The 14,206-nt window shown below is 40.1% G+C and overlaps 1 long non-coding RNA gene across 1 annotated transcript in view; it reads left to right on the top strand.

Annotated features, from left to right (window-relative positions):
• LOC111726270 overlaps positions 1-14,206 on the top strand; it is a 21,701-nt gene extending 7,495 nt beyond the window's left edge. Inside the window, exons 2-3 of the long non-coding RNA XR_002774081.1 lie at positions 13,707-13,814; positions 14,120-14,206. This is a non-coding gene — a long non-coding RNA (uncharacterized LOC111726270). The remainder of the gene's footprint in view (positions 1-13,706; positions 13,815-14,119) is intronic.

Raw genomic sequence — 14,206 nt, 5'->3', positions numbered from 1 at the left:
ACAGCCACATTTTTTAATAGCTTCTTTACCTATTTTATTTTTTAAAAACCAGTGTTAGTGCTGTCCTTGCCTATTCAGTGTCTGGGACTATTTGGCTCCTTCAGCCTTGGGAACGTCTCTGTACTGCATGTAAAAGTGTGCCTGGCATTCCTTACCACATCAGTCAGTCCTGAGCCAATTCTGTTTGTCTTGTTCATAAAGCACAATCATCAGTGCTTGCACTCTAGAGCCTGACCTGTTCCCAGTGTGACCTCAATACTTACTTTTATCTTTCACCCCAACTTCCCTCCTTAGACCTGATACTTCTCACACTTTAATTTTGTTCTTTGGTCTACCAAGAGTGAATGCCCCACCTCAGGAAATGGGTTCTTTCCTTTGGGTACCTACTCTCAGGTCTGACCTTCCCACCAGGTGTTCCATTTATCCAATGCTGTGTATCAAACCAGGAGCAGCTGGATCACCTTGTAAGTCACACTGGGTCACCGCCACCATACTCTTTTTAGCCAACCAATCACTGAAGTTGGCCCAGATTCAAAGAGAGGAAACAGACTCTACCTTTCAAAGAGAGAAGAGCATTTGCAGAAAAGTTTTAAAACCACTATGCCAGGGTCAGCAGAGCCCAGTGAACGGACCATCATGCAATGAAGATACAGTATTTTTTACTTGTTCTCCCTTCTCCATGAACATGTAGACTTCATTTTGCTTGCTTAACATTTTTCACTCACTTCATTCCAAACATTAGTGCTTAGTATTCTTACAAGCTTATATTGCTGCCCTATCTTTAAATGTGATTACTCATCTGTTTCCTGTTTGAATTCGTTGGAGACCAACCCTTGAACACACCAGTTTATCAGGAGCACCCCCAATGTTCCCACCCCACTGAATTGCCAAAAATTAAACTTTGAAAATATTTAATTCATTTTCTTAGCATCCCTATAAATGGAATGCTATGAATCCTTTTCTTCTTCTGTCTACATACTAGATATTTCCATCTTAGTATGCTTGTCATCCTTCTCTTAGGCTTAGTAAAGGATAATGGAGTGGTTAAGAATCAGACAGACCAAGGTTTTAATTCCTGCTCTCTCTTACCATCTGTGTAATCTTGAGGACATAATTTTACCTCTTCAAACCTGAATTGTGTGTGATAAGTGGGTATGACAGTAAGATTAAATAACAAGCAATGATATTAGATGAAATATATGTAAAGAAATTAGTACACAGCAGGCACTCATTAAATAGTAGCCCTTAATATTATTCATCTTGTATTCTAGTAATTGAGACTTATAACAATCTCCTCCATTCTATGCCTTGGTTCTGCATAAAGCATACCAAATACCCCCCTGGCAGATGTCTCCACAATCCCGCATGTTCTTTATGAGTTGTTGCATATCTTTAACCAAGTTTATCAACAATTTTAGTAAGGATTACTAGGATTATATTTATCCACTCTTTCTCTTCTTTTATACCCTTTCTAGCCCCTAGCTCAGGTCTGAAGTACAAAGTCCAGAGGTGCATCTTAGTTTATATAAACGTACTGGTCTCATGTTGAACAACCAAGTGTCAGAGCCAAGAATGATTATTGCCCCAATTTCTTTCCGCAAACAACTCTAAGACACCTTTCTACAGTGAAGCTAATGTAGAGGAATGTTGTTTGTCCAGAATGATTGCAGTGCTTGCAGGTGTATAATTAGTCACTAGTCAGTGTATAAATACACTGTAAATTGCTTTATTTGTTAATGTGAAAAGTTCTGCAGAAATACAAGGTATTATAGGAACCAGGGCTGAACACAGGAGATAAGGTATTGTGGAAAAAGAACAAGTGAGTGAGGCATCAGTGTGTGTCATGTATCCTTCTGCTGGGATGAAGCTTATAGGGTCTCCCCTCTCGTTTCCTAAGAACACCGACTCCCCTGGGTGAATAATTTAAAGGACAAATTACCACTCTTCTGGGTACCAAAGCCAGCCATAAGATGAAATTAAATTAAATCATAAAGTCCTACAAGAAACTGAGGGAAGAGTCAGAAATATAAAACCAAGGGAATCCAGAGCTAAGCATGAAATATTAGAGTCAGTGCAATGTCCTTGCCTTCCTGTGCTGATGAAGTGAAAAACTGAAAACCATCCTGGTACAGACTTAAAGGACCACCATCAAATATCCATTGTTAAGTACTTGGCAGTGGCTATTGCAGTGATTTCAATTCCAGTGGGGTATTGGAGGGAGGTATGAGAGATAACACTAGATCAACTTCAAGTCCTTGCACTTCAGCTAACTAGCTAGGTGACCTTGAGCTAGTCACTATCAAATCTGGGCCTTCATTTCCTTCATCTCTGGAATGAAACAGATAAAATCAGAGTTCATGGCTTTAATTTTTTCTTATAGAAGTTTAAAGATCAAAGTGAGCTAATAAAAACATTTATAAAAGTTGTCAATTAAAATACAGAAAGTTCATTATTTCTTTTCAGAACACCAACCCAAGTACCACCATAAAAAGTTTCCTTATACTTTTTAGTATTAGTACAGGGCTAGGAGATACAGGAGCAAATTGGGAAACAGAAAACCATAAAGTTTTGTACTAAAACACTGTGTCCTCACACTGTTTCACTCAAAGGAAAATGAGCATTTCCATGTCGGCTTAGAGAGGTGGTACCACACACACACACACACACACACACACACACACGCCGTATCCAGGAGGTGAGCAGACCTTTAAATACCCATGATTGGCTTCTGAGAAAGGAACTTGGCATGCCTATACTAAGCTGAAAATCCAAAGATCTAGTTATTCCACATCAACAGAATGAGAAAGGATTATGAAATAGTTGCTTTATTTAATCAACACAAAGCAGAGACTTGGGTAAACATTTTGGCAACTACTCTACTGCCAACGTGGCAGGAAGTTCTGAAATAGAGTAAAAATCAGCAAAACAAAATCTTGTTTTCTAGGGTGCTATCTCATTGAATGACCTAGGACATTGAATGATCTGGGACACGACCTAGGTCCAGCATACTCAGATTGACTCTGATAACATCAGAGCTAAGCCTAATCAGCATATACTGCCATGATGGTATCACAGGAACAGGAAATAAAATCCTAAACTTCAGTGGCCTTTTTTCTTGCTAGAAAGTTGTACTTGACTTCTTGGCCTAAGTGGGTAAAGGCTGTATGTAGTAAAGTTACCATTTTAGAAATATTCACCTAGCTGGTGGTGCCTAGATCTTTGGATTTCGTTGGCCAGTAAAATTTCAAAGGGAGAAAGAAAGAGAGAGACTTTTTTTTTTTATAACAGTCTCAGTTTGTCACCCTCAGTAGAGTACAGTGGCATCATAGCTCACAGCAACCTCAAACTCTTGGGCTCAAGCGATTCTCTTGCCTCAGCCCCCTAAATAGCTGGGACTACAGGTGCCTGCCACAATGCCCAGCTTTTTTTTTTTTTTTTTTTTTAGAGATGAGGTCTCTCTGTGGCTCAGACTGGTCTCGAACCTGTGAGCTCAGGCAATCCACCCACCTGGCCTCCCAGAGTGCTAGGATTACAGGCATGAGCAACATCTTTAATCATCAGAAAAATGCGAATCAAAACCATGTTGATATGTCATCTAACTCCAGTAAGATTAGCCTACATCACAAAATCCCAAAACTGCAAATGTTGGCATGGATGTGGAGAGAAGGGAAGAATTCTACACTTCTGGTGGGATTACAAACTAATCTGGCCATTTTGGAAAGAAGTTTGGAGAATTCTCAAAGAACTAAAAGTAGACCTACCTTTCAATTCTGCAGTTCCTCTACTAGGTTCTACCCAGATGATCAAAAATCATTTTACAACAAAGACATTTGCACCAGAATGTTAATTATAGCCCAATTCATAATTGCCAAGTCATGGAAGCAGCCCAAATACCCATCAGCCCATGAATGGATTAACAAATTGTGATATAAATATCAGGCATCCTCAAACTACAGCCCGTGGGCCACATGCAGCCTGCCGAGGACATATATCTGGCCCGCCGGGTGTTTTTGCCACCGCTGCCTGTCCTGCTTAGCAGCCAGTGTGTTCTGGGGCCCGCAGTCTGACCCTCCAACAGTCTGAGGGACAGTGAACTGGCCCCCCTGTTTAAAAAGTTTGAGGACCCCTGAATATATCATGGAGTACTATGCAGCCATAAAAAAGGAGGGAGACTTTACATCTTTTATGTTTATCTGGATAGAACTGAAACATATTCTTTTTAATAAAGTATCTCAAGAATGGGGAAAAAAGTACCCAGTGTACTCAATACCATTATGATACCCATATATAATCACCTAAACATTCATACAAATGATAAAACACAACTACAGTCCAAAAAGAAGGAGAGAAGAGGAAGGAAGGAGAGGGGAAAAGAGGGAGAAGGGCAGGAGGAGGGAGGGTATTTGGTGGGACCTCACCTATTGTGCACAATGCAATTATACAGTACAAATCTATTAAGAGTAGAGTACAAATGTCTGACTGCAACAAATAAGTGAGGTGATGGTTATGTTAATCACTTTGATGTAAGCATTCCACTTTCCCCATAAATGCACACAGTTATGATTTAATGGAAAAAAAAAAGAGGAGAGACCATCATAGGGAGGCAAACGATGCCATTGCTTCAAAATAAAAATACCCATTATCCACTGCCACTATCATGTCAGGAAAGGGTGTTTTAACACTAAAACAAGGACGGACACTATCTCAGAATAAAGGAGAATAAAGCCTTTTAAATTGCTTCAGTTTTGTCCTTGGGCATACTCATTGCATTGCCCTTTATTCTTTTTAGTAGTCACAGATCAGTGAAAATTTCATCCTGAGCCAGAATAGTAATCAACCTGCATTTGGCCTCGTGTTTTGTAAGATAGTCTTTGAATTAGAAAGCCTCTATCTCCCACAATTGCAGTCTTACATTTCCTCAAGGCCCAACTTTAAGCCCCAATTTTACTGTGAAGCTTTTCTTGATTATCTACCTGACCATGACAATCTTTCTTCTCTCAGAATTCCTGCAGCATTTATAATTTTAATTTATATATGATCTAGCACTTTCATCTTGCGGAAAAGGTTTTTGAAATTTAGAATGTTTTGGAAATAGTTTAATTTTTAAGTAAAAATTTTAAAGTTTTCTTACTCACTTACAGAGCCACAAGCTAGATATGCCTTTAAAAAAAAATTTAAAATCTAGAGCAAAGATGGATCATCCATTATTCAAAATGCATCTGAAGTTGTCTCAAGTCTCTTAACATAGACAATGTAGAATCCAATATACTTTCATCAGTAAATGAAAGTGTTGAAAATGCTCTAGAATCCATCAAGAAAGGGTCACTAGACCTTAGGGTTTTTTTTTTTTTTGAGACAGAGTCTCACACATTTTGTCATCCTCAGTAGAGTGCCATTGCATCATAGCTCACAGCAACCTCAAACTCCTGGGCTCAAGTAATTCTCTTGCCTCAGCCTTCCAAGTAGCTGGGACTGTAGGCACCTGCCAAACGCCTGGCTATTAGATCTGAGATTAGAATATCGTCCCTTCTCTTCACCAAGTTACGTAAGCCTCAGAGCTCCCCTACTTCTTGTTTCCAATGGAAACAAGATATTTTTGTTTAGGTAGAACAAACAGACCCATTATAATAGAAATTTGTCTTAGACACCATCTAGTCTACCCTTTGTGTAACAGATAGGGGATCTCTAGGGTCCCAGTGAGTGATGTGACTTGCTCTAAATCTCAAGCAGATCAGAATTAAGAGATGGAAATTCTACTATGATATATGAACTTACAGGTGTGTGTATTTTAAGTGCACTCGTCTTGTGTCCCCATGCCATCAGATATGTAGTAGACAACACATCAGTGAGTCCCCTAAATGAGATTTGAAAGACAAGTTTTCCTCCAACCTCTAGGCTCTTCTTTCTGCTTCCTTTTGGCTCTTGGATCTTAATTCTTTCCTTCTTTGGCACTCCTTAGCCCTACCTTCTCCTCTCCCCACCTCACCCCACCCTCAAACCCATTAAAATTTAGGTTCTTGGCCTGTCATGGTGGGTCAAGGCTGTAACCCTAACACTCTGGGAGGCCCAAGCGGGAGTATCACTTGAGCTCAAAAGTTTAAGACCAGCCTGAGGAAGAGTGAGACCCCCATCTCTGCTTAAAAAAAACAGTAGAAAAATTAGTCAGGGGTTGTGGCAGATGCCTATAATCAGAGATATTCAGGATGCTGAGGCAAGAGGATCACTTGAGCTCAGGAGTTTGAGATTGCTGTGAGCTAGTCTGAGGCAATGGCACTCTGGCTTAGGCAATAGAGTGAGACTGTCTTGAGGAAAAAAAAAAAAAAAAAAAGCAAAGGAAAGGCTATGGTAAATTCCAGAAGTGATTGTTATGTGCCAACATCACGTTGGGCTGGCTGAGCATGTGACTTCTTTCAGAAATATTTAAAATTTTAGGAGTTAGAAAGAAATAAGCCCAAAAGTTGAATATTTAAGGATTGAAGAAGACTTCTTTTCTTGAAATTACCACATATAGGCAGTATTTTACTTCGGAAATCAGCCAGACTCTTCAGAGTAGGAAACCTGCTCTTCTGCCCCTCCACCACAATGACCGCAGCCCTAGATACTCGTAACATTCACAAATCTGTATTGACAATTTAATAGGTCCTTCTCCATTTTCCTTTCCGGGGGCTGTTTTTTTCTTTCTTAACTAAAACCAAAGTCTTAACCTTGATACTTAAATGTATCAAGGGTATTTTAAACATTTTTAGATGTTACTCTCAAAACCACTCATACCCAACCCTGGAAATGAAGTCTCCATCTCTGGAAAAAATTTACTCTATGACCTTCGCCAATTTCTAACCTTGTCTGGCCACAAGTTTTCATGCTTGTGAAATAGAAAAATTGTTCTTAATAGAGACGGAGGTATTGGAGGGTTGGGACCACACCTTTTAATCTTCCTTATGTTGCCGTATAGAGCATCGTCTCGGGCTCTGCCCACGCAGATGCTCAGGAAATGCTTGCTAACTGAAGATTTTTATGATCACTGATAGAAAGACAGCATAAATGCAAAACACGATTTATCCCTTGCCCCGGGTTACCCAGGAGCATCATTCTCATTCAGAGATGACCACATTTCAGAGAGTGGGTCTCATAAAACATACAATTTAATGAAGCCATCTGGGAAGATGATCGTCATATAAATGCAAGATATTGATATTATCTGGCTACTTGGGGAAATACCATGTAAATGAAGGCACAACCCAGCTCCATAATTCAAATCTAGTATTGACGTACAGGGTCTTTGGATAATGGGCTTTGCAGACCGATATTTCTCACAAATCTCAGGCTACTTTTCTCCCCTCCTTTACAATTTTGCTATTTTTTGTAGTAAGACTTTATTTTACTTTTTGGAAACCTCTTTTTTTTTTTTCTTAAATAATCTGTTAACTGGAAGTCTTGAGACTTCCACTTTATTGGTATTTTTTAGCTTCTATGGAAGCAAGAAAGGATGCAAACAACATGAGCATTCCTTTCCTGCACCAATAATTATGCAGAATGCTGTTCTGTTATTCAGCATCCCAATTGATTCAGCTCTTTTCTTTTCTTTTGTGTTTTATCAGGAAGGTGTCTTCTACTCCTGATGTTATCATAAAGTCTATTCTGAATGAAGCCCCCCAGGGATCTCTACTCCTTTTTAACAAATGTTACCTCTTTTCTGTGAGAGACAATTGCTAAAATAATACCAAGTTCAGTCAAGCCAGCAATCACACAGTGATAACATTCAGCAGGCTTTGGCACTCTGCATCTTTTAGTAGTCTGGGAGAGGGATAGAGCATTTCCTTTTCAATTAATTCTGTCTTGCCACCTCTGCTGAAGATATTACCACTGGCATGGAGGCAGCAGCTGTTCCCGCAGTGGTAACCAAACTTCTGGGTTCCTCACCATCTCTGCAAGAATGAATGAGATCTAGAATCTGTGCTTACCTTACCTTCCTGAAACACTGAGTCCATTTGGCTCTGGATATCCCAAACTGCCCTCTCACCGTATATCCACCAAATAATTCATCAATATGGTCAATCTCTACGCTCTTCCCAGAGGTTGGTGAAGTTCATGGACATTGTCCTGGGGTAGGGGGGTTGTGTGGTGGGTCTGCTGTTCCCAGAAGCCACAGGTAATGTTTATTTAGACAGTGTGCATGGCAGAGGCAGGGAGATTTTGTTGAACATGCTGTACCCACGTGATGGCTGGAGTGGGTGGGATAGATGAGGAGCTGGCAATAGATCCGTATCTTTAATCCTTTTCATATTCAATGAAGAACTCTCTCCCCCATTGCTCATCTTCTTACATCCCTAAATCACAGCCTAAAAGTGAGTGTGGGCTCGGCGCCTGTAGCTCAACCGGCTGGGGCGCCAGCCACGTACACCTAAGGTGGCGGGTTTGAGTCCCCAGCCCGGACCCACCAAACAACAATGACGGCTGCAACCAAAAAATGGCCGGGCGTTGTGGCGGGCGCCTGTGGTCCCAGCTACTTGGGAGGCGGAGGCAGGAGAATCGCTTGAGCCCATGAGTTGGAGGTTGCTGTGAGCGTGATGCCATGGCACTCTACCCAGGGGAATAGCTTGAGGCTCTGTCTCAAAAAAAAAAAAATAAAAATAAAAAATAAAAGTGAGTGTGGAGTGGGGCCAAAGCTGGGAGCCAAAACACTGGCATGCCTTATACCCCGGAGGGAAGTGTGCTTACTTAAAAACAGGGTAAGGACAATCTGTCAGTCCTCTTTATCCTTGCACTTTTCCAAGCCTGTCACTGCCCATCTCTAATGGGAAAGGAATATCCTGAGTTTCAAGTGAATGAAGCTGACAAGAGGCCTAGAATCTTGGAAGCCATATAAACAAGTTCATTTAGTCAATGGGATGGGTCAGTATGGTACTACTATAAGTTAGTGATATCCCCAAGATGGCAGAGTAGGAGATACCAGCCTTCATTCTCTCCCTTCACAAAACAAAACAAGTTTGCCCTGGACAACCTGCACAGTCCAAAATCCATGTGTAACTTTTGATTCCCCAAAAACTTAACTCCTAATAGCCTACTGTTGACTTGAAGCCTTATTGGTAAAAGTCGATTAACACATATATTGTATGTTATTGTATTCTTGGAATAAACAAAGCTCTAGAAATGGAAATCATAAGGAAAATAGATTTACCATTCATTAAGTGGAAGTAGATGCCCATAAAGGTCTTCATCCTGCATCTTCATGTTGAATAGGCTGAGGAGGAAGAGGAAGAAGAGGAGTTGATCCTGCACTTTCGGGGGTGGCAGAGGTGGAAGAAAATTGGCGTATTATTGAACCCACATGGTTCAGACTCATGTCGTTCACCCTTATAGACAGCTATCCACAAACCAAAACAGCCTCAGGAGGGCTCAGGGGCCCACTTAAGAATCTGCAGTGGCCAGGCATGGTGATTCAAGCTTTTAAACCCTGCACTTTTGTAGGTCAGGGTAAAGGATTGCTTGAGGCCAAGAGTTTGAGACCAGCCTGGGCAATATAGTAAGACTCTGTCTCTACAAAACAGTTAAAAATTCATTAAGTGTAATACTGCATGCCTGTAGTCCCAGCTATCTGGGAGGCTGAAGTGAGAGGATCACTTGAGTTCAACAGTTCAAGGCTATAGTGAGCTCTGAAAGTGCCACTATACTCCAGTCTGGGTGACAGAGCAAGACCTTTTCTCAGAAAAAATAAATAAATAAAAGGCAGCACCTGTGGTTCAGTCTGCAGAGCACTGGCCACATGCACCGAGAGTGGCGGGTTTGAACCTGGCCCGGGCCAACTAAAACAACAATGACAACTGCAACAACAACAACAAAAAAAAATAGCCAGGCATTGTGGTGGGTGCCTGTGGTCCCAGCTGCTTGGGAGGCTGAGGCAGGAGAATCATTTAAGCTCCAGAGTTTGAGGTTGCTGTGAGCTGTGATGCCACGGCACCCTACCCAGGGCAACAGACTCTGTCTCAAAAATAATAATAATAATAATAAAATAAATAAACACGGTTTGTGCCTTCAGAGAGTTCTTAGTCTGGTAAGGAACTCATGGTAAATTTTGTATATATGTCTATTAATATTCTCAGCATTCCTAATTTTAAGGGTCTACAAGGTTTTTTTTTCATGTAGCAAAACATGAAACTAAATTACAAAGGCAGTGGCACAAAGCAATCTGAACATTACTAGGGATTGGAATTTTGGGGGGGGGACTGGAATTTTTTTAAGTGTAGAAATAAAAAGTACAGAAATGATCCTTTTTGAATAGCTGACTAATATATTAATGACCAAGTGGTTGAGAAAAATAACAGAATTCCTGCAAATAAAAAACCTATCTCCTAGGAGAAATTCTTCAGTTTCTCGCAAAACATTACACAATTAGGAAACCAAACGTTTATTTTTAAAAGGTGTCTTTAGAGCGAGAAATTAGTCTTTCACATAACCACATTTTCCTAGCTGACTTCTCTGTGTTCAGAGCTGGGGAACCACAAAATGGGAAGAAAAAGAAATCTGAGACAATCTCGTCCTTGAGTCATAATATTGTGAAATGATGAGGTTCTGCATATGGAAAACTTAAGAGGATAGTGATTCATGCTGTAAAATACTTGTAAAATCTTTTGCCTGATATCTGAAGATTCTATGGAGGGAAAAGCCGTATGAGTATAACCAAGAGTAAAAAATTGGCTTTAGAGGATTTTTGCAGTTAATTGGAGGCGGGGAGGGGTGGACATAGTGACAAAAGACTTGAGGTTAGGAACCTGCGAAGAGCTGATAAAGTGCTTTTCTGTACAAACAAAAAGCAAAATCCTTTCTAACCATTTTCCCTCAAGTGATTTTTCTGTAAGCATCAAAGTATTAGCCTAATATAGGGCTTGATACTCTGTCATTAAAGTATTTAGAAAATTTGAGTCAAATATAGATTTATTTCAAAAAAAGAAAGAGAAATTGATTTTTTAAATTATCTCTTCATAGCGAAACATTCAGACTGTATGGGAAAAAATACAGAATAAAACCAAAATCACCCATAATCCTATCGCACAGAGATAAGCATTACTAACATTTCTGCAAATGCTCTCCCAGATGTTTTTCTATGCATGTGTACACACATGTGAATATACACTATTTTTTAAAAAATAGAACCACACTAGGCATACTGCTATTTAATACATTTTCTACTTAGTAATATATCATTTTTCATGTTGATAATAATAGATTAGTGTGGTAAGTTGAATAGTTTCTCCAAAAACTTCGCGTCCACCTAGAACCTAAGAAGGCAATCGCTTCATAGATGAATAATGAAGGCCAGGCGTGGTGGTCCATGCTTGTAATCCTAACACTTTTGGAAGCTGAGGCTGGAGGGGTGGTTGAACTCAGATCTAGCCAGGGGCTTTGGCAGGCGCCTGTACTTCCAGCTACTAGGGAAGTTGAGGCAAGAGGATCACTCCAACCTAAGAGTCTGAGGTTGTTGTGAGCTATGATGATAGCTCTCCACTGCTCTCTACCCAGGGCAACAACAAAGTGAGAGATATTCTGTCTTAAAAATAAATAAACAAATATAGATGAATAATGAATGCAGATGGGCTATAAACTTTTGGATCCCATTCCTCACTGGTAAGAAAAAAAATTCAACCATGTACACCAAACATATATGTACTTATGTATAAATTTAAAATATGTCCTATTGTGCCACATGCACAATATAAAACAATCTCAAAAATAGAAATTTCAAAGGCATAAGATAAAATTTTTAAAGTTTTGGGCATTTTTTTCCCACACCCTGGTAGATCATCTTGAATCTCCCTCACCCTATTTACGATCTGTCATTTATAAAGGAAGTTTGCTGAACTCTGGTCTATACCATTTCTTTAGCACTTAATCCAATCCAGATTCTTCATGTTGATAATTATACTTAGACATTCTGTATGTTTTCTCCATGAATTTTAAGCCCACTGAGAGCAGGACTACAATTTGTACTTTGCTAAATCCTTTGTAATACCTAGCACAGAACAGGCTATCAGTAAACTAGCTAATTGATTTTTTTTTACTGACTTTTTTTTCAAAAACTGACCAAGGGATTCACACATCTTACTTTAAAGATCACTGATGATATAATATTTTCAAGTACAACGTGTTTTAAAAATGAGATGTGTTCAAGAATTTGCTGATCAACCAAACACACATGGAACTGATATTTTACCAACTAGTAAACTATTTCAGGAAGATGCAAGAATCTGTCTGGTATAGATTGCTTTTTAGCACCCACTTACTCATTTTGCAAGATTTTGTTCTAAGCTTGAAACTTTTCCTGACATCCCCACAAAGAGCTGACAGCTGCCTCTCTTAAATTCGCCTATCCCTATACAGATAACTAGCCTAACATTTAAACACTTGATTACATTTATTGGTTTTGTGTCTTTCTCCCCATCTGGATTATCAGCCTCTTGTCATATTATTCATTAATTTGTTAGCCCTTGTTATGTAGAAGGTCCTTAGTACTTAACTAAGTGAATGAGTTGGCAGAACTAGATAACAATTGAGTGCATAAAAATTAGGATGTCCCGGAAGCACACAGAACAAAAAGTAAATGCTATGAGACACCACCTAGAGCCTCTTTGACATACAATTATGTTTAATTATATTGTAATGTGTGACTTATTTGCAGCAAAATTCACAGAATCTCTCCCAGTGAATTCTCCAGATGCGTCAAGTAAATTCATGGTTGCTTCGCTCCTCTGCACAGCTCTTCCTCTGCTCTGCAGAGGAGGGGAGTTAGGCCTGGACCAGGATGTTTATGCACTTGCTAATCATGCATTTACTTTCCCTCTAAACTCAATCCTGTCTGCTGAGAATAGCTCAGGATGACAATCATTTTCAGTCAAACAAAGGCTCCAGAAGGATATGGGAAAAGAGAATAAAGCCAGAAGTTTCATATCAACAAGAAGAAAGAAAAAGAAGAAGAAAACAAGTTTAAATACCCTGCTCCTCATTTTTTGCTCTTATCTCAGCATTTTAGTACTCCTGTTCACCTGCCATGGCTGGGCACATTGGGGATGGGTGGAGTGAGCACCTATGACACATAAGTTGGTTCAACTCTAGCCTTTGTTTATATCCCTCAAGAGCCATTTGAGTTTTTAAATCTTTCTCTCATCACCCTTTGTGTGTGTGTTTCATGTTAATTTGAAGCCACATGAGTTACTGCTAACAACATTTATTTCCACATCTGTTTCCCTAAATCACTGTTTTCCAAAGTGAATTCCATGAGATGTTCACAGATGCTCCATGGAAAATGGTCTCATGGCCAAATGTTCAGGAAATATATAGTTGTGCAAATTTAAAAGATTTCTTTGCAACAGAGTTTTTCATATCCTTTAATTCACCTATGTACCTTGTTGATCTCCAAGAGGAAGCTTGATTTGCACCACAGAACCTTCTTTTATGGAATCATCGGGGCAGACTACTATTCAGATTAATATACTTTAAGAAATGCCATCCTTTTGACTTAAATATTTGGCTTAAACTAGAAGCCCATGCCAATGGAGACACAGACATTCAGAACTACTGTCGCTTGGATTGGTGTGCAGCTTTGGACAATTCAGAGAAAACATCACAAAGAAATTCCCCCAAATACTCATCCAACTCTAATTTCATTATTCTTCTGGGCTGACATCTCGGTACTCTGGATCCTGAAATGCCAGTCCTGTGAGAAGAGATAGGTTGGAAAAACAGATGGATGGAAAAGCGAAAGCCCCTAAACCTGGCACCACGGTTTAAGGAACATGCAGCTCAGGACCTGACTTGTGCAGGTAATCTCAAGCAGAAATGCCCTTCCTTCTAGGGGTGTGGTACGGTTGGCTGTTCATCCCCTCCAAATCTCATGTTGAAATTTGATCTTCAGTGTTAATATGGGGTGTGATGGGAGGTATTTGGGTCATGGGGGAGGAGCCTTCATGAATGGCTTGGTCCTCTCACCAGGATAATGAGTGGGTTGTCCCTTTATCAGGTCATGCGTGAGAGCTCGCAGTGTAAAAGCACCTGGCCCCACCTCCTCCGCCTCCTGCTCCTGCTTTTGCTGTGTAACACTCTTGCTTCCCCATCCCCTTCCTCCTAGACTGGAAACTCCCTGAAGTCCTCACCAGAAGCAGATGCTTGGAGCCATGCTTGTCATACAGACTGAAGAACCAGGAGCCAAATAAAC

The sequence above is a fragment of the Otolemur garnettii genome, unplaced genomic scaffold (genome assembly GCF_000181295.1).
Source record: "Otolemur garnettii isolate 467f Iridium unplaced genomic scaffold, OtoGar3 scaffold00059, whole genome shotgun sequence".
Lineage (NCBI taxonomy): Eukaryota > Metazoa > Chordata > Mammalia > Primates > Galagidae > Otolemur > Otolemur garnettii.
The sequence above is the reverse complement of the archived record's forward strand: the minus strand, read 5'-3'. Positions and strand labels throughout refer to the sequence as shown.